The following is a 27,181-nucleotide window of genomic DNA, read 5'->3' on the forward strand; positions in this document are numbered from 1 at the left end:
AGAATGTAAGGAACATGAGTCATCAGTGCGTGGGGAAGGTCTGGGGAACCCTCTGGGTTCCTTCACCCGCTCAGGACTGGATCGCGAGCACCACTCCCAGGGAGAACACAGGCCAGCTGCTGTGTGGGCCTGTTAGAGAGACAGAACCGTGCCAGATTGGGCCTGCAGTGTGTGTGTGTGTGTGTGTGTGTGTGTGTGTGTGAGAGAGAGAGAGAGAGAGAGACACTGGGCCTGTTTGATAGGTGATTGTGTCTCCCACGCAAAGGCTTCAGATTACTGGGGATGTGCTGAAGCGCCAGAGGCTCCCCACAGCACAACTCACACATCTGTAGGCACGGCCATGATCCACCTTTCGCTTCTCTCTCTCTCTCTCTCCTCTTTCTCTCTCTCTCTCTCCTCTTTCTCTCTCCCTCTCCCTCTCTCTCTCTCTCTCCTCTCTCTCTCTCTCTCTCTCTCTCTCTCTCTGTGTGTGGCAGGCACATGAGGCTGCTGTGCCACTGGTGTTGAGCTGTTGTCTAGTGTGCCATACTCCCCCCCCCCCCTCATACTCCCTGCCCCCCCTCATACTCCCTGCCCCCCCCCCCTCATACTCCTGCCCCCCCCCCCTCATACTCCCTGCCCCCCCCCCCTCATACTCCTGCCCCCCCCCTCATACTCCCTGCCCCCCCCCCCTCATACTCCTGCCCCCCCCCCTCATTACTCCCTGCCCCCCCCCTCATACTCCCTGCCCTCCCCCCTCATACTCCCTGCCCCCCCCCTCATACTCCTGCCCCCCCCCTCATACTCCCTGCCCCCCCCCCCTCATACTCCCTGCCCCCCCTCATACTCCCTGCCCCCCCCCCTCATACTCCCTGCCCCCTCCCCCCCTCATACTCCCTGCCCCCCCCTCATACTCCCTGCCCCCCCCCTCATACTCCCTGCCCCCCCCTCATACTCCCTGCCCCCCCCTCATACTCCCTGCCCCCCCCCCCTCATACTCCCTGCCCCCCCTTCCCCCTCATACTCCCTGCCCCCCCTCATACTCCTGCCCCCCCTCATACTCCCTGCCCCCCCCTCATACTCCCTGCCCCCCTCATACTCCTGCCCCCCCCATACTCCCTGCCCCCCCCTCATACTCCCTGCCCCCCTCCCGCCTCATACTCCCTGCCCCCCCCCTCATACTCCCTGCCTGCCCCCTCATACTCCCCCCCCCCTCATATAGGCATGGTCCATCCTGCCGTGAGCCGTGTGTGTGTGTGCATGAGGAAGAGGGTGTCTGTGCATCCCAAGGACTGTCCCTCTGCAGTGGAGCTGGCTTTCCTCCAATCACTGGTGTCCTTTTACCATTTGTGTGTGTGTGTATGCTTGCTTTCTGGCTATACTGACTGGTAAGACTGGGTTTACTGTTGTGTGTGTGTGTCCTTTCTGGCTATACTGACTGGTAAGAGTGTGTGTGTGTGTGTGTGTGTGTGTGTGTGTGTGTGCGCGCGCGCTTTCTGGCTATACTGACTGGGTTGGTTGGTTGGTTGGTTGTCTCTTTTTTTGATGTCAGAGCACGGTTGTGCTCTTTAGCTGTGAGGGGGTTTGTCTTCTCCAGAGTGGACCGTTTGACTCAGGTTTGGTTGAGGAGTTTTCAGGAGCAGGTCTGCCATAAGGGGGAGAGAGAGTCTCTGTAAGGTAGGGACCAATTGGGTATGCATTATAGCCTGCGAACGACACTGTGTGAGTGTAAGCGAGTGAATAAGATAGGTTTGTGGTTTGTGCCTGTGATGATCACTTCCTGTTATATATATCGCCCTTTAGTGTTTTCAGTTTGCTCCTACCCAAAAGGATGTTGCAATATATGATATATGCTGATAGCCTCAACACTTCCCCTCCTTCGTACGGGTTTTTGGTCTTTAATGTTGATATGTGTTTATTTTGTTTGTTTGTTTGTGTGTGTTTATTTGTTCCCACATAACCAATGACCTCAGGCAGTCCCTCGTGATTTGTGGTGACTGTTGGAAATTTTGTTGTTCTTTTCTTGACAGAAAGCTGACATTATACTTTTGTTTATTTTGTATTGATGTTATTATTTCCTTATGTTGTGTTCTTATTCATTAATACCTAAATATCCACTAACAATGTGAATCCCCTGCCTTTGTCCCTACCTGTTTTTGATAAGGGTAAACACTATGAATGATGCTGTTCGTTAAACCTCCAGTAGAGGGCAGTGTAAAAAAAAACGGCTTTATTGTTCTTCTCCTGGGTCTCAGGTATTTTGGTACTGGCTAGCATGAGACAAGATTGTTTGGATTCGCCATGTGGAGAATTTCATTTTTGTGGTTTTCATCCTGAATGGTCATTAGAATTTGTTTAAAGATGTGATTGAACACACGCTAACTGAATGATCTGCCCTCGTGACTTTTGTAACACAGTGACCCCCTAATGAAGCTTTATTTTAAATTCAAGCATTACAAGTTTTTTAGGTTTCCTGATGAAATTTTTTTATCTGTGATGAACTGCATTGCTTTGCTTCTCCAGTGACTCTTGATCTGGTCTGATCCGGATCGTTACTGAGAAGTGATCTCAGGTCGTTAAAAGTCTTTTAAACACTGAACATGTAAAAGCACACGCTCCACAGGAAATGACCTCAGTGACTTCAGTTTGTCACTGTGGCTCACAGCTTCACCTCTGTTCTGCTCTGGACCTCCAGTGTCCCTAGCTACCTCAGCTTCCTGTGTGACTAAACACACACACACACACACACACAACACACACACACACACACCTCTTATCTAAACCCAGCCCAAGTCCAGGTGCTCAGGTGTCCATATATAGTCAGTGTTGAGCCCCTGGGGTGAGTGTGACTGTGGAGTGCGAGGCCTGTGTATAGGCATGGTGAAAGGAAGGCTGCTGGGGGGTTTTGCAGGAGGTTCTAATGCCCTGGGGAGGTTCTAATGCCCTGGGGAAGTTCTAATGCCCTGGGACTCATCTCAGGATCATGTCAGAACTTCATCAGGATAAGCCAGATGGGTGAATTTCTTTTTTCCCTCTTAGAACCAGAGCACCGTGTATGGAATGATCATGACTAATGTGTGGAACATGTAGTAGAACCGTGGTATTGCATCAGACGCATTTTAATATGATTGTGTTACTTCAGGAGTATTATATTCTGTGAATAGCGTATTACAAAAAAAACAAGGCAGAGATTTGTTTTCCTGCCATTGCAGAGAAGCTGCAGTTTGGGTGGAAAATCTCAGCTAGGGAGACGATTCTGGGCCAGCTGTGGGCCGGTTCCGTGCCCGAGTGGTTTTGCCACACGGCGCCAATGATGCCACCAGCAATGCGGGCTGTGGAATGGTTGTAGTGAAGTTGATTGGCTATTAAGATGTCCGTATTGAAGAGTATAAATTGCCTAATGATTATTAATTGTGGTAGTTAGCTCAATGATCGCTCTGTCCTAGAGGTGAGGACTGTGGATTCATGGTTGGTTTTCACTTTCCTCCTTTTAGTTTTGTTTTTTAAACTGTTTTTGTGGCCAGATATTTGGGAAAGACGGCGCCTGTTTTAAGTCTGTGGCAGAGTGATGCCACTGTTATGACTAAAAGATGAATGTAGTCTTCTTACCTTATGAAAGCTCAACATTTTCGTGTTTTTCTTTTTTTTCCAAGTACTGGAGTTTGTTTTGTATTGAAATAATAAATCTACTGTTTGACTGTTGAAATGCCATCGTGTCTCTTAATGGTCTGGATGTGACGTCTCTCTGTTGTCTTGCCCTCTACACTAAACTACTAAACCTCCTCTTTTACACAGAACCACAACCCACAAGACACACACACACACACACACACACACACACACACACACACACACACAGAGAACCCACAGGACAACCACACACACCCAGATCACACACGCACACACAGAACCCACAGGACAACCACACACACCCAGATAACCCACATACACACAGAGAACCCACAGGACACACACACACACACACACACACACACAGAACCCACATGTATGGTGGGATTTTGCCAAGGACAGTGGGCTCCTTGATTGGTGTTGCATGTACACACACACACACACACATACATACATACATACATACATGCTCGCTCTCTCTCTTTAAATATGCGGAAGAGTATTATTAGGAAAGGTATTATTTAGGTTTCATAGCAGAACATTCAAGCATGCTGTTGCTGACTATGGGAGTTGGACCACCAACTAATATTCACAAAACCCTCCTTTTCCTGTGCCGTCACCACACTGATAAAACTCCTGGACACTTTAGATTGTGTAACATGGTCATATGATGGAATGCCACGTTAACTTATGCTATTTATTCATCTAATAAAGAAGGATTTAAAATTTAAATCGATAACTATTCCTTCTCTGACCAGAGTGCCAAGGATATATGTAATGTTGCTGAAATTCCACTAGAGGGCAGCATTGTCCGATTTGTTTTGTCTGCATTTACAGTGAACCCCCCTCCCCTGGTTGCGAGCAAACCACCAGTGGAGGGGGAGTTCAGCTTAGAGCTGCAACCTCATGCTGCATGACAGTCATAAGATAAAGAATAGACGGGGCAAACCTGTTTGTTTGTTTGTTTGTTTGTTTGTTTGTTTGTTTTGTTTTGAGGGAGAGAGTGAGGAGGTTGCTTTGTGTTGCTGAAGGAGGGGTTTCACTTTAAAGAGCTGTTAACATGAGCAAGACCAACATTTCACTTTAAAGAGCTGTTAACATAAGCAAGACCAACATTACACTTTAAAGAGCTGTTAACATGAACAAAACCAACATTACACTTTAAAGAGCTGTTAACATGAGCAAGACTGGAAAATCATGTCTCTCCTCTCTATCCCCCCCCCCCCCCCCCTCTGCTGTGGTGATGGTGATGGAGCCAGCATCACTACTGTGCTGTGGTGATGGAGCCAGCATCACTACTCTGCTGTGGTGATGGAGCCAGCATCACTAAAGTAATTAGATGGTCCCTCCCCACACCATCTGTGATGTGTTTGCCCACTATCACTCAATAAAGCTCTAACTCTCCCTCTAACTCTCGCTCCTCCCTTTCTCTCTAACTCTCTATCTCACTCCTCCCATTGCCCCCTCCCTCTCTCCCTCCCTCTCTCTCTCCTCTCTCTCTTTCCTCTCTCTTTCCTCTCTCTCTCCTGCTCTTTCCCTCTCTCTCTCCTCTTTCCCTCTCTCTCTCTCTCTCCTATTTCTCTCTCTCTCCTCCCCTCTCCTCTCCTCCCCCAGCTTCTGTTTTTAAGCCAAGCCCCATTTTCCCTCCTCTTTCCTGCCCCCTTTAGCAACACTCAGCCATTTTAGCCTCCCCTCTTCTCTTCTCCTCTCCTCTCCTCTGTGTGTGTGTGTGTGTGTGTGTGTGTGTGTGTGTGTGTGTGTGTCTCAGTCACATTTTTCAGATGTGTTTGGGTCTGGCTCCATCCATGGATATGATGGATTGCAGACCTGTGCAGTGTCTCTGTGAGATGAGCTTGTCACTCCTGGCCTATTCACTATGGTCCATTCTCTCCACACGTTAGCCTTCTGTCTTAATCTCTATGGTCCATCCTGTCCACACGTTAGAGTTAGACGTTTCTGTCTTAATCACTATGGTCCATTCTCTCAACACGTTAGCATTAGCCGTCTATGTCTTAATCTCTATGGTCCATCCTGTCCACACGTTAGAGTTAGACGTTTCTGTCTTAATCACTATGGTCCATTCTCTCAACACGTTAGCATTAGCCGTCTATGTCTTAATCTCTATGGTCCATCCTGTCCACACGTTAGAGTTAGACGTTTCTGTCTTAATCACTATGGTCCATTCTCTCAACACGTTAGCATTAGCCGTCTATGTCTTAATCTCTATGGTCCATCCTGTCCACACGTTAGCCTTCTGTCTAAATCACTATGGTCAATTCTCTCCACACGTTAGTGTTAGCCGTCTCTGTCTTTAGCACTATGGTCCATTCTCTCCACACGTTAACGTTAGACGTTTGTGGACCTGGACCTTGTGGACCCTGTTCCGCTCTACTTCTGTGTTAAGTGAAGATGTTCATGTGTCACAAGCAGACACACACACACACACACACACACACTTCACTGCCTGCAGATAGATAACCTGTGAAGTTTTACTGTCCAGCTAAACCTCACATGCCACAAAGAAGCCATTTCTTGTCCAGGACTCCTAATGCTAAGACATCTCGTAAGTGTTCAGCTGTTCGGGTTGTTATACATTTAGGTAAAAAGATCTGAAGTGAAATTGGTGAAATAATAAAGCAAAGCGCCCGGATGAGGCTGACGAGCAGAGGAGCAGTGCTGGGTGTTTTTGTGAGGGAAAGCTCAAATCCCCTGGTGATTTTCTAAACCTTTTAAGCCCAACACCCAAGCAGCAGCAGATGGGCGCGATTAATTGCTTTTTTCCTGATGGATTATGCTTTTTATATTCTGAGAAGGTTACATTATTACACGGCCAAGCTTTTTTTTCTAGAAATACTTTCACATTTAACTGAATTTGTGGGGAATCGTCCCATTTGGATGTCACTTTTACACAGAGATGGAAGAATAAATGCTGGTGGAAAAAAACGAAAATATTAACACGCTCGAGATTCTGCATGTCCACTTAAGTACAAATGCAGAGATAAACAGACAAAACGTTCATTAGATTCTATATTTATTATTTTGTATTGAAACACAAGAGGAAGTTTGACTTTTTGGTTTTAACAGCATTTTCTCATATTTGCAAGTGAAGTGCACATTTTGTTCAATAATCAGCTTAGTTTCTGTGTCGGACACTCTCACTTTTCAGTTACTTTCCGACTCTAACTTCAACGTTATTATTGTTTGAATGAGTTTGCTCAGATAGGGGGGGGGGGGGGGCTGATGGGAAGAGAGAGAGAGAGAGACAAGCAGACATAGAAATAGATGTTAAAGCAGAGAGAGAGAGAGAGAGAGAGAGAGAGGTTAACACAGACTAATTTAGAGAGAGAGAGGTTAACACAGACTACTTTAGAGAGAGAGAGAGAGAGAGAGGAAGAGAGGTTAACACAGACTACTTTAGAGAGAGAGGGAGAGAGGTTAACACAGACTACTTTAGAGAGAGAGAGAGAGGTTAACACAGACTACTTTAGAGAGAGAGAGAGAGGGAGAGAGGTTAACACAGACTACTTTAGAGAGAGAGAGAGAGAGAGAGGGAGAGAGGTTAACACAGACTACTTTAGAGAGAGAGAGAGGGAGAGAGGTTAACACAGACTACTTCAGAGAGAGAGAGAGAGAGAGAGAGAGAGAGAGAGGTTAACACAGACTACTTTAGAGAGAGAGAGAGAGAGAGAGGTTAACACAGACTACTTTGCTCTGGGGAGAGAGAGTGAGAGAGAGAGAGAGAGAGAGAGAGAGGTACACAGACTACTTTAGAGGGAGAGAGAGAGGTACACAGACTACTTAGCTCTCTATGATTTGGAGAGTTGCAGAGAGACGGAGAGATGAGCATGACTGTCCATTTTAGAGCCGTGGGCAGGGCAAGCTGAAGCAGCACGTGTGTGTGTACTGCACTCTCTGATGTTGAGTATTATAGAGAGTGTGTGTGTGTGTGTGTGTGTGTGTGTGTGTGTGTGTGTGTGTGTGTGTGTGTGTGTGTGTGTGTGTGTGTGTGTGTGTGTGTGTGTGTGTACTGTGCTCTCTGATGTTGAGTGAGAGAGAGAGAGAGAGTGTGTGTGTGTGTGTGTGTGTACTGTGCTCTCTGATGTTGAGTATTATATAGAGAGAGAGAGTGTGTGTGTACTGTGCTCTCTGATGTTGAGTGAGAGAGAGAGAGAGTGTGTGTGTGTGTGTGTGTGTGTGTGTGTGTGTGTGTGTGTGTGTGTGTGTGTGTGTGTGTGTGTGTGTGTGTGTGTGTGTGTGTGTGTACTGTGCTCTCTGATGTTGAGTATTATAGAGAGAGAGAGTGTGTGTGTACTGTGCTCTCTGATGTTGAGTGAGAGAGAGAGAGAGAGTGTGTGTGTGTGTGTGTGTGTGTGTGTGTACTGTGCTCTCTGATGTTGAGTGAGAGAGAGAGAGAGAGTGTGTGTGTGTGTGTGTGTACTGTGCTCTCTGATGTTGAGTGTGAGAGAGAGAAAAAGTGTGTGTGTTTGTGTGTTCGTGTGTGTGTTTGTGTGTGTGTGTGTGTGTGTGTGTGTGTACTGTGCTCTCTGATGTTGAGAGAGAGAGTGTGTGTGTACTGTGCTCTCTGATGTTGAGTGAGAGAGAGAGAGTGTGTGTGTGTGTGTGTACTGTGCTCTCTGATGTTGAGTGAGAGAGAGAGAGTGTGTGTGTGTGTGTGTGTGTGTGTGTGTGTGTGTGTACTGTGCTCTCTGATGTTGAGTGAGAGAGAGTGTGTGTGTGTGTGTGTGTGTGTGTGTGTACTGTGCTCTCTGATGTTGAGTATTATAGAGAGAGAGAGAGTGTGTGTGTACTGTACTCTCTGATGTTGAGTGTGAGAGAGAGAGAGAGAGTGTGTGTGTGTGTGTGTGTGTGTGTACTGTGCTCTCTGATGTTGAGTATTATAGAGAGAGTGTGTGTGTGTGTACTGTGCTCTCTGATGTTGAGTGTGAGAGAGAGAGAGTGTGTGTGTGTGTGTACTGCACTCTCTGATGTTGAGTGAGTGAGAGAGAGAGAGAGTGTGTGTGTACTGTGTGTGTGTGTGTGTGTGTGTACTGTGCTCTCTGATGTTGAGTATTATATATATAGAGAGAGAGATGTGTCCATTTCAGAGTTATGGCCAGAGAGAGAGAGAGAGTGTGTGTGTGTGTGTGTGTGTGTGTGTGTGTGTGTGTGTGTGTGTGTGTGTGTGTGTGTGTGTACTGTGCTCTCTGATGTTGAGTATTATATATATAGAGAGAGAGTGTGTGTGTGTACTGTGCTCTCTGATGTTGAGTGAGAGAGAGAGAGATGAGGACGAGTGTCCATTTTGGAGCTGTGTCCGGACGTGTGATGGCATGTGAGCTGCTGTGGGTTGATGGGAGTGTTTCTCTAAAGACTGCCAGTGTTTCTCTTCACTTCTGATGGACTCAGAGTGACAACCAGCTTAACCCGGCTTTACTCTCCTCTCCCATTCTCTCTCTCTCTCCCTCTCACTCTCTCTCACTCTCTCCCTCCCTCTCTCTCTCCCTCTCTCTCACTCTCTGCCCCTCTCTCTCTCTCCCTCTCACTCTCTCTCACTCTCTGCCCCTCTCTCTCTCTCTCCCTCTCTCTCTCTCCCTCTCATCTCTCCACTCTCTCCTCTCCCTCTCTCTCTCCCTCTCACTCTCTCCTCACTCTCTGCCCCTCTCTCTCTCTCCCTCTCACTCTCTCTCACTCTCTCCTCCCGCTCTCTCTCTCCCTCCCTGCTCTCCCACTCTCTCTCCCTCCCCTCTCTCTCCCTCTCACTCTCTCCTCACTCTCTCCCTCCGCTCTCTCTCCCTCTCTCTCACTCTCGCCCGTTCCCTCTCTCTCTCCCTTCTCACTCTCTCTCTCTCTCTCCCTCTCTCTCTCTCCCTCTCACTCTCTCTCACTCTCTCCCTCCCTCTCTCTCTCCCTCTCACTCTCTCTCACTCTCTGCCCCTCTCTCTCTCTCCCTCTCACTCTCTCTCACTCTCTCCCTCCCTCTCTCTCTCCCTCTCTCTCACTCTCTGCCCCTCTCTCTCTCTCCCTCTCACTCTCTCTCACTCTCTGCCCCTCTCTCTCTCTCTCCCTCTCTCTCTCTCCCTCTCACTCTCTCTCACTCTCTCCCTCCCTCTCTCTCTCCCTCTCACTCTCTCTCACTCTCTGCCCCCTCTCTCTCTCTCCCTCTCACTCTCTCTCACTCTCTCCCTCCCGCTCTCTCTCTCCCTCTCTCTCACTCTCTCCCTCCCTCTCTCTCCCTCTCACTCTCTCTCACTCTCTCCCTCCCGCTCTCTCTCTCCCTCTCTCTCACTCTCTCCCTCCCTCTCTCTCCCTCTCACTCTCTCTCACTCTCTCCCTCCCGCTCTCTCTCCCTCTCTCTCACTCTCTCCCTCCCTCTCTCTCTCCCTCTCACTCTCTCTCTCTCTCTCCCTCTCTCTCTCTCCCTCTCACTCTCTCTCACTCTCTGCCCCTCTCTCTCTCTCCCTCTCACTCTCTCTCACTCTCTCCCTCCCTCTCTCCCTCTCACTCTCTCTCACTCTCTCTCACTCTCTGTCCCTCTCTCTCTACCTCTCTCTCTCTGCCCCTCTCTCTCTCTGCCCCTCTCTCCCTCTCACTCTCCGCCCCTCTCTCTCTATCTCCCTCTCTCCGTTCCTCACTCTCTCTCTCTCTCCCTCCCTCTCTCCCTCTCACTCTCTCTCACTCTCTCACTCTTTGCCCCTCTCTGTCTGTCTCTACCCCCCCCCCCTTCTCCTTCTAACTTCCCTCTCCGCCTCTATCTCTCATTCCATCTCTTATTCACTCTCTGTTCCTCCCTCCCTCCACCTCCCTCCACCTCCCTCCACCTCCCTCCACCTCCCTCCACCTCCCTGTCTGTCATACAGCCCTGCTCCCAGCATACACCGATGCAGCAGGGCACTGAGAGAGCTGGCCTAGGAGAACAGCACTCTCTTCCACGATCCTGCACATTCACACCACCACAGCACTCTCTTCCACGATCCTGCACATTCACACCACCAGCACTCTCTTCCACGATCCTGCACATTCACACCACCAGCACTCTCTTCCACGATCCTGCACATTCACACCACCAGCACTCTCTTCCACGATCCTGCACATTCACACCACCAGCACTCTCTTCCACGATCCTGCACATTCACACCACCAGCACTCTCTTCCACGATCCTGCACATTCACACCACCAGCACTCTCTTCCACGATCCTGCACATTCACACCACCAGCACTCTCTTCCACGATCCTGCACATTCACACCACCAGCACTCTCTTCCACGATCCTGCACATTCACACCACCAGCACTCTCTTCCACGATCCTGCACATTCACACCACCAGCACTCTCTTCCACGATCCTGCACATTCACACCACCATGTCATGCAACTCCTCGCTTAACTCCTGAGCCTGGCATGTTTCACAGCCCTTTATATTCATGACAGGGGCAGGTTGTGTAGAGCGGCAGGGCGATTATTATTGTGTGTCCTTGTGAATAAAAAACAACAGTATTTTCATATTGCATTGTGCTCGTAGTGTTTTCCAAGGATAAAGGCGGATGTGATGCCTGTTCCTCATAATCTCATGGCGGCTGCCGTGGTGATCTCTGAGGCCCTCTCGTCAGTCGGGACCACGTTGTCATGACGATCGCATCACAAACATGCCTCTCCAGAGATTCCTCCTCTCCCTGTAGACATCTAACCCCACAGAGGCTAGAACAGCCTACCCTGGGCTCCCCCACACTAACCACTCCAACTGGTCAGCCTACCCTAGACTCCCCCCACACTAACCACTCCGACTGGTCAGCCTACCCTAGACTCCCCCACACTAATCACACTAATAGCTCAGCCTACCCTAGACTCCCCCACACTAACCACTCCGACTGGTCAGATGATTTACAATTGAAAGTTGAATTATTTTTATGCTACTGAATTTTAGTCTTTCTTTTAAGAAAGAAAGGAGGAAAGAAAGGAAGAGAGAAAGAAAGAAAGAAATATTAAAAAGGATAAAACTCACTCTATACACTTGTGTTTGCCCTTACGCTCATCAACAATAAGATGGCAATGATATGGAGTCACACACTCCAGCACAGAGCCGTGCCCATCAGTACCACTCTGCCACCTGTGCCAACTCTCACACACCATCTCCACCATCACATGCCCATCAGTACCACTCTGCCCCCTGTGCCATCTCCACCATCACATGCCCATCAGTACCACTCTGCCCCCTGTGCCAACTCTCACACACCATCTCCACCATCACATGCCCATCAGTACCACTCTGCCCCCTGTGCCAACTCACACATGCCATCAGTACCACTCTGCCACCTGTGCCAACTCTCACACACCATCTCCACCATCACATGCCCATCAGTACCACTCTGCCCCCTGTGCCAACTCTCCCACACCATCTCCACCATCACATGCCCATCAGTACCACTCTGCCCCCTGTGCCAACTCTCACTCACCATCTCCACCATCACATGCCCATCAGTACCACTCTGCCCCCTGTGCCAACTCTCACTCTCCACCACCACATGCCTTCAGTCTAACAGCTCTATTCGGAGGAAACACCTCACTGTCACACCTGAAGAGGTAGCTTGTATTTGTGACATTATGATGGGATGTGTTTTTTTTAATGAAATATTAAAACAAGTACAGTACACAGTCATTTTCAGGAAGTCTTGATCCTGTTGTCACGCGATGGCCATATTCCATCTCCAGCCATATTTAATCTGCCGGGGCACGTGTGTGTGTCAGTGATTTAGTAATTAGTAATGGTGTCTTTTTAATCTGCCCTAGCATCTCTACTGCCCTCGGAGGTGGTGGGGCTGGGGGGGTAATCCCGACCACATGTGCAGACGCTGTAGAATCAGATCAATGACTGACACTCACATTCGCAAAGGTGGACTCCACCATTTACACCCATTAAAACACACCACATCTGTCCCACGGGCCGTGTGTGTGTGTGTGTGTGTGTGTGTGTGTGTGTGTTTCAGGGATGGATAGAATACATTAACTAAATAGAAATGAGGTGTGCAATGATATGTTTATTTGAAAGCATCTGTGAGTGTGTGTGTATATGTCAGAGAGAGAGAGATAAAGTATGCCTGCATTTGTGTGTGTGTGTGTTTGTGTGTCTGTGTGTCAGATAAAGTATGCGTGCGTTTGTGTGTAATTAAAACAAGTGATTTTTTTACACTGAGATTATCCTCTACAGCCCAGCTGCCTGCGACTTGATTTACCCTCTCTTACCCTCTCTGTCTGTCTCTCTTTCTCTCTTTTCCCCTCTTGTCTCTCTGCCTCTCTCGCTGGCTGGCTGTCTGTCTGTCTCTCTCTTTCTCTCTCTCTCTCTGTCTGTCTCTCTCTGTCTGTCTCTCTGTCTCTCTTTCTCTCTCCCTCTCTCTTTCTGTCTCTCTTCCTCTCTTTCCCCCTCTCTCTTTCTCTCTTGTCTCTCTGCCTCTTTCGCTGGCTGTCTGTCTGTCTCTCTCTTTCTCTCTCGCTCTTTGTCTGTCTCTCTCCCTCTCTGTCTGTCTGTCTCTATGCCTCTCTCTCTGGCTGTCTCTCTCTCTGTCTGTCTGTCTCTCTCCCTCTCTCTCTCTCTCTGTCTGTCTATCTGCCTCTCTCTCTGTCTGTCTCTCTCCCTCTCTCTCTTTCTGCCTGAAAATGATCAAATCAATGAAACTTCACCCTACGTTTCCACGGCTACCTTGTACCCCGGCAGATTCTCAAATAGCACACACACACACACATGTGCACAATACCTGTCACTACACGATCTGGTTGAAGTTGACATGGCCCACAGTCACAGTCAACACCCTCACCTGCTAATACCTCAGGCTACACTGAGCCCTACATCCCTCTCTCTCTGCCTCTCTCCCTCTCTCTTTCTCCCTCTCTCTCCCTCTCTGCCTCTCTCTCTCCCTCTCTCTCTTTCTCCCTCTCTCTCTCTCTTTGACAATGCGCTGACAGTCACCACAGTCACAGTCAACACCATCACCTGCTAATACCTCAGGCTACACTGAGCCCTACATCCCTCTCTCTCTGCCTCTCTCTCTCTCTCTTTCTCTCTCTCTCTCTGCCTCTCTCTCTCTCTCTTTCTCCCTCTCTCTCTCTTTGACAGTGCGCTGACAGTCACCACAGTCACAGTCAACACCATCACCTGCTAATACCTCTGGCTACACTGAGCCCTACATCCCTCTCTCTCTCCCTCTCTCTCTGCCTCCCTCTCTCTCTCTCTCTTTCTCCCTCTCTCCTTCTCTCTCTCTCTCTCTCCCTCTCTCTCTCCCTCTCTGCCTCTCTCTCTCCCTCTCTCTCTTTCTCCCTCTCTCTCTCTCTTTGACAATGCGCTGACAGTCACCACAGTCACAGTCAACACCATCACTTGCTAATACCTCTGGCTACACTGAGGCCTACATCCCTCTCTATCTGCCTCTCTCTACCTCTTTCTCCCTCTCTCTCTCTCTGTCTCTCTCTCCCTCCCTCTCTCTCTCTCTGTCTCTCTCTCTCTCTCTCTCTCGCTCTCTTTGACAGTCACCACAGTCGCAGTCAACACCATGACTTGCTAATACCTCTGGCTACACTGAGGCCTACATCCTATATCAGATAGGGTAACTATACTCTTAGCTTGTTCTAAGTGTGTGCTATATAACTTGTATCCAGCTTATAACCTTATTCAGTCCATAAACTGTTTATACTATCAAGCACATACAGTGCCCTCCACAATTACTGGCACCCCTAGTGAATATGAGCAAAACAGGCTATACAAAATATGTCTTTGCTGTTTATCCTCTTGGTCTTTCACTCAAAATATTCACAAAAATCTTACCTTTTCATTGAAGCAAAATTATTGAAAGAAAAAAAAACTGTTGACATTAAATAAATATTTTTCCCCAAAACATGTGTGCCACAATTATTGGCACCCCTAGAAAAATCTTATAATTAAAATCTAACTGAAGTATATTTCCAGTCATGTTTTACATTTTTAAGTTCACCTGTTTTATAAGGAACTCTTAAGAGGTCAACCATGACTTCCTGTTCCACTGGCGAACAAATATGAGGTGACACAGGCCAAATTCCATTAGTCATTCATCACTATGGGAAAGACCCAAGAACACAGTGACAATGTGCGACGGAAAGTTGTGGAGCTGCACAAATCAAGAAATGGACACAAGTAAATCTCTAAAGAGTTGAAAATACCCATTTCCACTATCATGGAAATAATTAAGTAGTTTAAAGCGACAGGAGATGTTAAGAATCAGCCTGGAAGAGGACCTATCTGTAAATTGACCCCACGCACCGTGAGGAGGATGGTTCGACTGGCAAAAGAATCTCCAAGGATCACAGCTGGAGAATTGCAGAGGTAAATTGAGTCTTGGGTTCAGAAACTCTCCAGAACTACCATCAGACGCCACCTCCATCACCACAAATTGTTTTGGAGGGTTGCCAGAAAAAAGCCTCTGCTGTCAATCAACAACAAACTAAAGAGCCTACAGTTTGCCAAATGTAAGTCAGACTTTCAATGGGACCGAGTTATATGGTCAGATGAGACCAAAATAAAGCTTTTTGGCAACAAACATCAAAGGTGGGTTTGGCGTAGACAGAAAGATAGCCATACAGAAGAGACCCCCATACCCAATGTGAAGTATGGTGGCGGATCTTTGATGTTGTGGGGCTGTTTTGCTTCCAAAGGCCCTCGACATCTTGTTAGGAGACATGGTATCATGAACTCCATCAAATACCAGCAGATATTAAATGAAAACCTAACAGCCCCCTCTAGGAAGCTTAAAATGGGCCGTGGTTGGACCTTCCAGCAGGACAATGATCCGAAGCACACCTCAAAATCAACACAAAAATTGTTCACCGACCACGGAATAAAGGTTTTGCCATGGCCATCACAGTCCCCCGACCTAAACCCCATAGAAAATCTGTCGGAAGAGCTGAAGCCGAGTATACAAGCGTTGACCTAAGAATCTGAAGGATCTGGAGAGATACTGTATGTAGGAATGGTCTCAGATCCCGTGCCATGTGTTCACCAACCTCATCACACATTATAGGAGAAGACTCAGAGCTATTATCTTGGCAAAGGGAGGCTGCACAAAACATTAAATTAAGGGGTGCCAATAATTGTGGCACACATGTTTTGGGGAAAAATATTTATTTAATGTCAACAGTTTTTTTTTCTTTCAATAGTTTTACTTCAATGAAAAGGCAAGATTTTTGTGAATATTTTGAGTGAAAGACCAAGAGGATAAACAGCAAAGACATATTTTTTTATAGCCTGTTTTGCTCATATTCACTAGGGGTGCCAATAATTGTGGAGGGCACTGTAGTGTGACCTTTGACCTTGTGGCTGCATGTCTCCATGTTAAATAGCAGGAGAATGAACAACTGGAGCGCTTCAAAAACATTATGGTGAAATATCACATCCCTAAAATCGGAATTGTATAATTTCAGTATCTAACTGACAGACCTATGTTGCTTGTAGACAAATTCATGGAAAAAGTATTTTATTAACTTTAATATCAACAGTTCATAAATGTGTTCATTTTATTGAAAGTGGAAAACCTTTGAGGAAAGCATTATTTTTATAGAAAAATGTGGCTAGCTAAAAAAACAGTACTTTCCTAATCGCATCTCCTGTCCTCTAAGTGTCTTAAAATTGTATTACATATAAACACATTATAAATATATAGATTTGCGTCTTCGTGTATCACATCAATAGAAAGGTGTTTATTGCATTTTGACTCTTCCTGAAACATCAGTGGGTTCCCAGAGAGCAGCTGGGTCTGGAGCGGATCAGAACCAGGACTGAACCAGCGAAAGACCAGACCGACGCCGGAGTCGGGCCGTTGAACCGGTCCAGGTTTGGCAGCTTTCTGAGCTAGGTTTCAGAACATACAGTAGGTCTGTGCGGAAGAATCAGGCACACACACACACGCACACACGAACACACGGACACACACACACGAACACAAACACACACACACACACACACATACATACCCCCCCCACACACACACACTCACACTTCTCTTCGCCACACTGAGCCCTTTAGAGGAAGCCAGGAGTGTTTCAAAACATTAGTTTGTTTGTTTGTCTCTTTGTTTACTAAAACTTGTTTACTGATATTCAGTCTTTAGCTCAGTTTTGTGCAGGACACGTCCGCCAGTAGTAAGTGTGAAAGCAGACGTTATGAAATGAGATGAACCTCTGCTGTGTACACCTTGGACACACTGATTTGGCTCTCTATATGTGTTATGACTGCCCTCTTCATGTGTTATAACTGTCCTCTTCATGTGTTATGACTGCCCTCTTCATGTGTTATGACTGTCCTCTATATGTGTTATAACTGCCCTCTTAATGTGTTATAACTGCAAATCATGATGTGTCTGCTGTTTCTTACATGACGTGTCTGCTGTTTCTTACATGACGTGTCTGCTGTTTCTAACCCAACCCTTCACAGTTTGGTTCATCACCATTTCATGGTATAAAATACATACCGCTTTAACTCGGAATAGGTGTGGATACATGTAGCCTATTTAAAGTTTCAACATTTTGGAATATATTACACAACAGCTATGAAAATGTTTTTTTTTTTTTTTTTTTTGGAATATTGATGTGAGTGATGTACGTGATATGGTGTGCATGTAGCCCGTCAAACAGTTATGCAGAGTATTGCATGTTTGTTTTGAGTAAGTCATCAGACGTGTTGTTGATCTGGAGTGGTTCTGGGAGCACAGGGAAATGATTCCTCATAATTCACTCGTTATAAACAGGTCATCCTCATTATAAACAGGTCATTGCTGGAACGTAGACGTATCTCATCCAGTGAAATCCCAGAGGAAAAAAAAATATCAGTATCTTAGTTTTATAACAAAAACAAGCATCTTTTGAGAGTTTTAGAAAAAAAAAATCACCCTATAGGTACGTCTCATCGTAGCCCCCCTCGGCAGTGTTCGCATCACAGCCCCTCACATCCCCAGCCAGAGGCATCACGGGGATCACCACCTGGTACGCGTCCGACATCGCCCGCGTCACGCTTTCGTACGAGGGCGGCGACGACACGGATGACAAGCTTCCCGCCTCCGCCGCCTCCAGAGCTTCCACATCCACCACCTCCACCGGGGGCCCGTAGTGCTCGCGGATCATGCTGGCGATCAGGCCCTCTCTCTCGGGCGGCGCGTCCTTGTCCTCTCCCCCCTCTCCGCCCTCTCCGCCCATCTCCTGCCTCTCTTGTGCCATCTCCTGCTTGATGCGGCGGTAGAGGTAGGAGGCGTGTTTCATGTGCCGGCGCACCCAGGTGTCGCCGGTAGCAACGCTGTATCAGGGAGGCGGACACCTCCTCCTGCTTGCGGCGCAGCGTGGTGGTGATGGGCTGGTAGGACACCTTGGAGGGGTTGAGCATCATGAACTTCTCCTCCATCTGCTGCTTGAGTGCGTCCATTTCGCCCGACTCGCCCAGCACGCGCTTGGTGAAGGCGAACAGGATGTCCAGGCAGTGGATCTTGTCGCCGCTCACCATGGGCAGGTCCATGGAGATGAGCTTGATCTTGTTGGGCCTGGCGATGCGCAGCGGCTCGGAGAGCGTGTCGGCGAAGCTGGACAGCTTGGCGTACTCGATGAAGTGCGTGGCCTCGACGTCGAACTTCTCCCACACCTCGTAGAACATCTCGAAGTCGTCCTCGCTCAGAGGCTCGGTGCTCTCCTCGGTGGCCACGCTGAAGTTCTCCAGGATGATGGCGATGTACATGTTCACCACGATCAGGAAGGAGATGATGATGTAGGAGACGAAGAAGGCGATGCCTACCGGCGGGTTGCCGCAGTTACCACGCACGTTGGTGCCCGTGTTGACGGCCCTGGGGTTGCACTCCTCGGGCGAGTTGTTCAGGATCGGGTCCAGGAGGTTGTCCCATCCCGCCGACGTGGTGATCTGAAAGAGGCTGATCATGCTGTTGCCGAACGTCTCGAAGTTGAACATGTCGTCGATGCCGCCCTGTTTCTTGACGTAGGCGAAGTTGGCCATGGCGAAGATGGCGTAGATGAACATGACTAGGAAGAGGAGGAGGCCGATGTTGAAGAGGGCAGGAAGTGACATCATTAAGGCAAAGAGTAACGTCCTTATTCCTTTGGCACCGCGGATCAGGCGCAGCACGCGGCCAATCCTCGCTAGTCTGATCACGCGGAACAAGGTGGGCGACACAAAGTACTTCTCTATGATGTCGGCCAGAACGATTCCTGTGGAGAGACACAAAAGAAAAACGTTAGAAAGTTTAGAAAGAAAAGACTTTACCGCTAGCTAATACAGTAGTGTAGCGCTCACCCTTTTACCTTGCAGATACACAAACAATTTCTCATTTCTGTATGAGAGTAGCTCATGCAATTACAAACACTTACTGCATTAGTCAAGGAATTGAGCTTAGCATTCCTAGCAATTTCAACAACCACGTCAATCATCCCATATGATCTGCCCTCTACCATCTAAAAAGACATTTCACAACTAAGGCGCTCTCTATCAAAATCAAACTCTGAAAAAAATGAATCCATGCATTTATAACAAGTAGATTAGACAATGATAATGATCTATTCGCCGGCCTCCCACAATCTGCTGTGCGGCAATTACAGGTCATTCAGAATGTGGCCGCATCCGTTCCCACTAGAACTAAAAAGTCTGAACATTTCACCGGTACGCCTATTCTCAGATCTCTGCATTGGCTCCTCATTGGAACTAAGAGCTAAGGAAGGCTGAGGCTGAAACATGCCCATGCTATCAGGCTATAATCAATAGCCCTGCATCCTGCCTTAAATCAACGTCTGTTGGGGTCGTGCTTCACCCATCGCTGGGGTCACATGAACTCATCTTGTGCTTCACCCATCGCTGGGGTCACATGAACTTATCACCCGGCATGCTGTCAGTGGTCCTAAGGCATCAGCCCACTTCTGAGACCAATATGTAGCAAACGGAAGGAACATGAAACTATATATTCTAACTTCGACGCAGCAATGAGACTGGCTGCAGGTCCAGATCCAGCTGCAGATTTCTAGGGCTCTAAGACACAGAACCAATAGTGTATCAGCGTCTACATGTGGGGCTCTAAGACACAGAACCAATAGTGTATCAGCATCTACATGTGGGGCTTTAACACGCAGAACCAATAGTGTATCAGCATCTACATGTGGGGCTTTAACACACAGAACCAATAGTGGAGCAGCGTCTCTAACACGCAGAACCAATAGTGTATCAGCATCTACATGTGAACACGCAGAACCAATAGTGTATCAGCATCTACATGTGAACACGCAGAACCAATAGTGTATCAGCATCTACATGTGGATCTCTAAGACACAGAGCCAATAGTGTATCAGCGTCTACATGTGGGGCTCTAACACACAGAACCAATAGATCTCTGCTAACTCCCTTTCCCAAAATGTCCCTTTGTGTGTTCCTCTGCTCACCCACGATGGACAGGATGACCACCACGAAGTCGAAGATGTTCCAGCTGACGGTGAAGAAGTAACAGCGCAGGGCGAAGATCTTGACGAGGCATTCGGCGGTGAAGATGGCAATGAAGCACATGTTGATGTAGTGGAGGATAGTCTCCATGCGGTCCGACTGCTCGTCCGTCTCCACCATCATCGTCACCATGTTCAGGATGATCAGCATCATGATGGTGATGTCGAAGGCTTGCTTGGCCACCAGGTCGAAGAAGAACGCCTGCAGAATGTTCTAGATGGAGGGACAGGGGGACTGTCATTTACAGAACTTGTTTGATATGGAGGGTGCTGAGGCTGTGACCTGGCCAAGATTGAGGTGTTTTTAAATCTACTCCTTGCCCAGCATAACCTCTGTCTATCCAGGCACACCTAATGAAATCTACTCCTTGTCCAGCATAACCTCTGTCTATCCATGCACACCTAATGAAATCTACTCCTTGTCCAGCATAACCTCTGTCTATCCATGCACACCTAATGAAATCTACTCCTTGTCCAGCATAACCTCTGTCTATCCATGCACACCTAATGAAATCTACTCCTTGCCCAGCATAACCTCTGTCTATCCATGCACACCTAATGAAAGGCACTGTAATTAGTCAGGTGTCAGGTGCAGTCAGTTTTCAGAGGAGATTACAACAGTCTCTCACCGCTGGCCTTGGGATTGGTTTTTGGGGTTTTTTAGAGCCCAGCTTTTTCATGGCGTTGTAATATTTCTTCTGTTCTTCCGTCATGAAGAGGTCTTGGCCACCTGCACACAAGTGTTATGGAAAGACATTTTAGAAAACATGTCTTCATCATTTGCATCAAATGTCTATGAATAAGAATAATATCTCATTGCATGGTTTTATTTCAGTGAGTTGTTTTCAGCATATCAGAGTCCTCATACCTATTTTTCTTTTTTGCTGGTTGAAGTTGTCGATGATGACGCCGATAAAGAGGTTGAGGGTGAAGAAGGAGCCGAAGATGATGAAGATGACGAAGTACAAGTACATGTACAGGTTGATCTCCTTTATGGGCTGTTCTTCCACCTGTGGGTCGGCACAGGGAAGGGACACAGTCAAGCACATTCAATGACAAGTGAGACAGAAAAGAGAAAAACAGAACCGAACAGGAAAAGAAAGGATGGGGAAACCTGGGATCTATGCTATCATGTGCAGAGACACCCTGACACACACACACACACACACACACACAGACACACACACACACACACACACCTAGGATCTATGCTATCATGTGCAAAGACACCCTGACTGGCACGACTTTGAGGAATCTTGAGTGAAGGGCACCCCAGAAGCCCCAGTTACAGCTCATGCCAGGTTCTCCAGCACATCTGCATTGGATCTGCACTGGTTCTCCAGCACATCTGCACTGGTTCTGCACCGGTTCTGCACAGGATCAGGATCAGGTTTGGCAATCTGGCCTGAAATCTCTCTGGCCTGAGTTTTTCACTTTTAGCTGCGCCACTGAGGTAGGGTCACACACACACACACACACACACACACACACACACACACACACACACATATACACACTCACCCCACGAGAGTCTACAGCTGCATACATGATCTCCATCCAGCCTTTGAAAGTAGCCTTGAGGACAGAGAAATTAGAAAAAAATTCAACACTTAGGAACCAGGACAACTGCAAACAACAACGGCACCGCAGCAAGACTGTGTGATAAAGAGGAGAGTTGAGGTCACGGCAGCCATTTCTGCACACGTCTTTGGGGCAGATATATGGACTATGACCACCTTTAATGCAGATATTACGACTATGACCACCTTTAATGCAGATATTACGACTATGACCACCTTTAAGGCAGCTATTAGGACTGTGACCACCTCACCTTTAAGGCAGATATTAGGACTTTTAGGACTATGACCACCTTTAAGGCAGATATTACGACTATGACCACCTTTAAGGCAGATATTAGGACTATGACCACCTTTAAGGCAGATATATGAACTGTGACCACCTTTAAGGCAGATATTAGGACTATGACCACCTTTAATGCAGATATTACGACTATGACCACCTTTAAGGCAGCTATTAGGACTGTGACCACCTCACCTTTAAGGCAGATATTAGGACTATTAGGACTATGACCACCTTTAAGGCAGCTATTAGGACTGTGACCACCTCACCTTTAAGGCAGATATTAGGACTATTAGGACTATGACCACCTTTAAGGCAGATATTACGACTATGACCACCTTCCTTTAAGGCAGATATTAGGACTATGACCACCTTTAAGGCAGATATATGAACTGTGACCCCCTTTAAGGCAGATATTAACACTGTGACCACCTCACCTTTAAGGCAGATATTAGGACTGTGACCACCTTTAAGGCAGATATTAGGACTGTGACCACCTTTAAAGCAGATATTAGGACTGTGACCACCTTAAAGGCAGATAATAGGACTGTGACCACCTTTAGGGCAGATATTATGTCCACCTTTAAGAGTTTTCACTTCCTACCTTGATTACGGGTCACTTCATGACATTCAGTGAACAGTAGACTTTGACATTAATGACAGGTTTGTCATTAGAGTCTAGCTTGAGTCTTTGGCTGAAGTGTGATTGTTGCTAGGCTACCATAACAATATCAGCATAGCACAGAGACGTATGGGAAAATACAAGTAGACTTCTACAAGGTCTATAAGTACTATTGCTTAATGAAGAACAGCTTTCAGTCAAACAAGTGCATTTATGTGACTAGTCACTTCTCTCCCTTGTACGTCGCTTTGGACAAAAGCATCTGCTAAATTGCTAAATGTAAATGTAAATGTAGTCACTGAGAAGGGCTTTTCCCCAAAGAGACCTACAGTACACCACACACATGAACATTTAAACCTGTTTACTGACTGAGGATCAAATCAAAGACCATGCCCTACCAGCTGGCCAATAGGAACAAAGGTTCAATTCATAAAATGTCATAATTCATAATGAAATTGAATTACAAAATCGCTAATTTATGTAAATTCTTATCAAATAAATTCATAAACTGCTCATTTATTTGAATTCATCAAATAAATTCATAAATCACCAATGTATTTGATTTCATCAAATAAATTCATAAATCACCAATGTATTTGAATTCATCAAATAAATTCATAAATTGCTACACTCATGAATTCGATCATAAATCGCAAATGTATTTTTAGTCTTCAAAATAAATTCATAAATCGCTACATTCATGAATTAGATCATAAATTGCGAATTTATTTAAATTCATAAAATAAATTAATAAATCGCTAATTTATTTTAAATCCTAAAATAAATTCATAAAGCGCCTCATTCATGAATCAGATCAAAACAACAACAGACACGCACCACTTGCAGGAGGGACAGGTATCCGGTGCCCACGTTGTCGAAGTTCACCCTGACCTTGGTCCAGTAGTACTGTGGTGTCGTTCATGTTCTGGCACTCGGACTTGTTGTTGACCACGGAGGCGTTGTGCAGGTAGCCCATGCGGTTGACACACTTGCCGAACTTGCCAGCGAACAGGTTGACGCCCATGATGCTGAAGATGAGCCAGAAGATCAGGCACACCAGCAGCACGTTCATGATGGAGGGGATCGCCCCAATCAGAGCGTTTACTACCACCTGAAGGGAGAGAGAGAGAGAGAGAGAGAGAGAGACACACACACACACACAGATACACACACACACACACACACACACACACACACACACAGGCACAGATACATACAGATAAATGTATGTGTGTGTGTGTAACTCATCCTCATGCCCTTGAATCTGGACAGGGCCCTGAGGTCAGTGTGTGTGTGTGTGTGTGTGTGTGTGTGTGTGTGTGTGTGTGTGTGTGTGTGTGTGTGAGTGTGAGTGTGTGTGAGACTCACCCTCATGCCCTCGAATCTAGACAGGGCCCTGAGGGGCCGCAGTGCTCTCAGCGTCCGGAGGGACTTGATGGCCGTGAAGTCAGAGTAGCCCAGAGAGTTGGCCACCAGGCTGATAAGAGACACCTGTCACCACACACACGCACACACACACAGAGACAGACAGACAAACAGAGGCACAAACGCACACACACACACACAAAAGTTTGTTACACTTCAACCAAGGCTGACCTGCTGGGAACATCCATACTACCTCTTGTCTTGATGGGACAATAAGTGTCTCATAAAGGATGGATTAGGATTGATAGCCCTCGTTCACAGCCTTAACTGCTCTACAGTGAAAGACAGTCCATGATACCACACTGATCAACTTAACTGCTCTACAGTGAAAGATAGTCCATGATACCACACTGATTAACTGAACTGCTCTACAGACAGACTCTAGAGCGAAGCACTGGTAGATAGACCTCCTGAGGGCACTGGGGCACCTTCACAGAATTGGCAACCCATAGTGGCTTTAACCAGCACAGATCCAGCACAGATCTGGTGAAATGGTGATCTGGTGAGGATCTACTGGGTAAGTCCCAGATCCTGACTTGACCCCTTCCCAAGCCAGCTACTGTAAGCTAACATAGCGTAGCAGACGAAACAGGAAAAGTAGCTTAAAGGTGAAACCTGTGCTCTCAGATCTAAGGTGTGACTGATTGGCTTTTAAACTCATGGCTGTTCTGTACAACACTGCACTGTTAAACCAATTAGCTATCTGGTTGTGTATCCTAGAATCCGCAGGTCCTTACCCTAAGGCACACACCAACATGGGTTTCCCACCAATTTTAAGTCAAATCTTAAACTGACTACCTGTAACCCTTGTAAGTAGACCTGTTTTTTATCTGTCTCTCGTTACAAACTTAAAATTGTTTAGAGTAGCCATTTCTGACATGCTATCATATGATTGATTACAGTTATCCATAAACCTCTGATTCATGTCATACACATCTTAAAACAAATGTTGATTGTTCTCACACACATCTTAAAACACAAATTGATTCTTGTCATACACATCTTAAAACAACACATTTCGATTCTTGTCCTACACATCTTAAAACACATTTATTAGCTGTTACATGAAATAGTACCAGAGAAAACAGTGGCAAAGCAAAAAGACAAGTGGTATAGAAATGGCACATGTGATGACAGAGAGCTCCAATGAGCCGAAGCTCCAGACCTGGCATTTAATAGAACTGTACTGGGACATTCTACAGGAACTGAATATTTAATAGAACTCTACATATACTGGGACATTCTACAGGAACTGAATATTTAATAGAACTCTACATATACTGGGACATTCTACAGGAACTGAATATTTAATAGAACTCTACTCATACTGGGACATTCTACAGGACATTCTACAGGAACTGAATATTTGGGACACAATTTAGTCACAGTTTAGTTGCATTGGGTTTGGGTAGAATTTAGGTTCAGTTAGGAATCATTGTTTTGTTTTTGTTTTTGTTTTCATTCGTTGTGTTTGAGTTGTGTTTGTACTTCCACTCTATTCTACATTCATAGTCAACAGTATGGCGTATTTAAAAACAGTATGGCGCATTAAGAACAGTATGGCGTATTAAGAACAGTATGTGGTGTTTCACTGTTGAATGGCCCACAGGAGAGGAGGGTGGCTGAATGTGAATGTGTGGCTGTAGTGTGGGTGAAGACAAACACGTCAGAGATGAGGACATACCATGGACCAGTATGCGCATATGCAGTCTCACGTACAGTAAGTGAAACATACACACATACCCACCTATACATGCATACATCATCCATAGGCATGTATATGAAATAGAGTGAGGCTTTTTATAAAGAATTTTAGAAACTTGATCAGTATTTTATTATTGTGTTTTGTCCAATTTGATGGTCCAGTTGTTTTTTTGCGTTTGCCCAATAAGCACCCAGCGAGGCCAATGTGGATGCTGACGTTGAATTAAGGCCTGATCTGTTCTCAGATACAGACCAGGCACTTAGGTCCCAAGTATTTCTTTATAAAATAAAGTTAAAATGGATTCCTTTGAGTATATCTAAAGAAGATATTTTAATTCACATAAGTTTTTTTAAATATCTTTAGCTCTGACACTCGTTATTTGGGCATCTAATAAACATTGCCTTCATATACATAGATTACTGCAAACAGTTGCCATTTAAACATTAACAGTCCAGATTTAACATGTACATATAAACTCCCTGACCTAGTGTAAGCTCTTTGACCATTAATGTATCTTCGAACCTGGGCGTCTACATCCTACACATCCGGCACTTTCCTGTTTCTCAAACAAACGTCAGTCTTTGCTATTGTCAGTTTTAACATTATACACATATTTCTTCACCAGACAGAAGCCTAACATCCAAGACCCTCTAACCAACCAAGAGAATAACAACATGACAAACTGAGCAAAAAGAAACATGACCAAAACAAAAATCCTAAATCTTCTGTAGATAAAAGTTTGGTTACATGATCACACAGACTGTCGTACGATACAAAAGCCAAAGTCTGGTGTGCAAACACAAAATGGTGGTCGTCACAGCAGCCCTGTGCACTTACGCGTTTAAATAGGCAGGGCTGGGGAGGAGACAGTGGCGTTTAAATAGGCTGGGCTGAGATAGAGACAGTGGCATTTAAATAGGCTGGGCTGAGATAGAGACAGTGGCTTTTGATATCGCTTCATGGACAGGAGAGGCAGACACACAGGCAGTCGTGATGCTGAGGCTCCAGTTCGGCCCCTGAGCCTCTACTCACCTTTGACCTTTGACCTATGAACTTACCCTATCGTTAGAAGTGTGTGTGGTGATCTGTTAGTGGCCCGACGACAGGGTGAAACCAGAAGAGACAGAGTGAGGGCACTGCCACGGGACTGACATGTTTCACTGAGTGTGATGCCCATGTGTGGTGTGTGGTCTTGGTGTTGGTTAGAGGCCAGTTGTACTGTGTCTCTGTGTGTGTGTGTGTGTGTGTGTGTGTGTGTGTGTGTGTGTGTGTGTGTGTGTGTGTGTGTGTGTGTGTGTGTGTGTGTGTGTGTGTGTGTGTGTGCGTGCGTGTGTGCTCTAGTGTGTCTGTGTGTGGTATGTGTGTGTGGTGTGTGTGTCTGTGTGTGTGTGTGTGTGCACGTGTGTGGTATGTGTGCGAGGTATGTGTGTATGTGTGCGCGTGTGTGGTATGTGTGCATGGTATGT

General features: G+C 46.6%; 1 pseudogene; it reads right to left on the bottom strand.

Moving 5' to 3' along the window:
- Positions 1-17,201: 17,201 nt before the first annotated feature.
- LOC105892315 overlaps positions 17,202-27,181 on the bottom strand; it is an 88,901-nt pseudogene continuing 78,921 nt past the window's right edge.

Source organism: Clupea harengus, chromosome 25 (genome assembly GCF_900700415.2).
Source record: "Clupea harengus chromosome 25, Ch_v2.0.2, whole genome shotgun sequence".
Classification (NCBI taxonomy): Eukaryota; Metazoa; Chordata; class Actinopteri; order Clupeiformes; family Clupeidae; genus Clupea; species Clupea harengus.